We start from the raw sequence: 2,123 nt of genomic DNA, 5'->3' as shown, positions 1-2,123 counted from the left end.
GGGCAGCATACAGTGAGCCCTCTCTCTATCCAGAAGTCGAGCGTGTCTTTTAGTCCAAAGCCAGCCAGCTCCTACTTCATGTCTTCTTCCCCACTGAAACAGTGTGAGTAGGTCCAGAACCTTCTTTCGCTGCTCAAGGTATCCTCCAAGTAGTCCTCAACTGGTCAGGTCGCCAGAGAGTGGTTTCGGGGATACTATAAGGACTGAGTTTGGGGCTCTCCCCAACCAGTTGGGGGAAAGCAAGGACATTACTGTCGCCTCAAAACCCCAGTCACCCCCACCTTCCTTTAACTTGAAGCTGGCTAAAGAGAGATACCAAGAGACACTGGGTGAGGGCAGAATGGTTTCTGCTAGGTTCCTTTGTAGGAAGAGGGGTGACTTTTTCTGCCTATACAGGGGTTTTTTTTATAAGCCTCCCCCGCACCTGTCACCACCGAAGTAACCCTGTTCGCGACATCGCCAACAAAATAGAAACTCCAACTTCCCCCTGCGTGAGAATACAGAACAGATGTCTCAGTGTGTCTTACATCCAGCACAGTAAGTAACCGTCCCTTGATTGACTGTTGCTCGGTGGGAGGTGGACAACACCTATCAGGACCCCCAGATTTGGAATCAGACACCAGCACTTTCTCAACAAGAACTCTGGCCTTCAACACTGGCCTTCGGAGCTTCAGATATTCACGCCTCAAATCGCTTCGTGCACGCCAGAAGGAGCAAGCGCATAGCCGGTTTTTTTTCCCACCCCCTTCAGTATTAATACCTGCCATATCTTACCCAGTTAATTGTGGTTTGAAAACACTAGTGCAGCACCCAGAGGAGCCGGGAGTGGGTGTAGTCTAGTGAGGTTACTTTTGCTTGTAATCCTCCCCCTCCCTTTCCAATTTCTTTGATGATTTTTCCCATAAGTGCATAAGCTGCAGGGACTTAGTCGAAGCAGGCCGCTCCTCCTAAATGTGATTCGGACCATATGCTTTCCACATTCATTCCCGCATGGGCTTTCTTCTCTGAACTAACTGCTAACACGTTATAGTCACCTTGAAATTTCCTCTGCTATTTTCCAATTAAAAGCTTAATAGCCCTGGAAACGGAGTTCATGTGGTGAAGTTTACCATAGCCCCTTGTTCTAAAAGGCTTTCTGCTGGGATCCCATTACGTGCTCGAATAAACCCTTTCTGCAAACAGAAATGGGACTCGGGGTTGTCAGGTGTTGGGTTACAATAGACTTTGAGGCAGGGGACATTTTACCAACATAAATACAAACCTGTCCCTATAGGGAGATGTTGTCAAATACTGGGATATGGAAAACATTCCCATCAAATATGAGAAAAGGATTACCGCGCTATATCAAATGAGTATTTAGATCTCAGCCCTCGATGTGCACTGGAGTGAAACGGGGCTCAGAACCAAATAATACCAGAATGTGTGAGTGGCACTGGGCTAGGGTGGCTAGGTGACCCAGGAAGGAAAGGGGATTGCCTTGAGAATGAAAATGTCCCCCCAAACCTGGTCCAGAGCTCCTCTGCTTTCCTTCCTCAGAGAAACTCGTTACTCTTCTATCCCCGCATCCCTTTCGCTGACCATTTAGGAGAAATTCGGCTGTGAGAAAAGTCCATGGTCCTTGTGTTTCTGAGACACAGATTCAGAGTTAAACAGTTCAAGTTCCCAGGATCGTGTCCTTCACAGTTCATGAGAAGTGACTCCCGTAGGCACCGGCTTTTTTGTTTCAGGCCCTATGATCCACGGGGACCTCCGTCTCCCGTCCCCACAGTTTCCGAAATTCCTTCCAGTTGTAGTGTTAGGAACCTGTTTTCTTGGCGAAGGATGGAAAGGCGAGTGGGGTTTTTTGGAGAGGGCAAAAGAAGGGGGTATTGGTCCCATGCAGCTTGTGGGATGGTCTCTAGAACCAACAAATCCTCCACGCATCTGAAACTCGGGTGGCTAATGGCATCTTGGGAAAAAAAGGTACGCAACTATGTTTATATTCCCCGTCCAAAGTTTCCTTTTCAAATCACTCTTACAGGCCGAGAGCTTGCTGCTTGGATTGGCGGCGGTGCAGCCCTAGAATTCCCAGTAAACCCAGCCGGCCAGCCGTGCTCTCTCCTTCTTGGCCGACTGTCGGGCAC

The sequence above is a fragment of the Microtus oregoni genome, unplaced genomic scaffold (assembly GCF_018167655.1).
Source record: "Microtus oregoni isolate MIOR12 unplaced genomic scaffold, Mior012 000012F_ref0000307, whole genome shotgun sequence".
NCBI lineage: Eukaryota > Metazoa > Chordata > Mammalia > Rodentia > Cricetidae > Microtus > Microtus oregoni.
Note: the sequence above shows the minus strand (reverse complement) of the source record.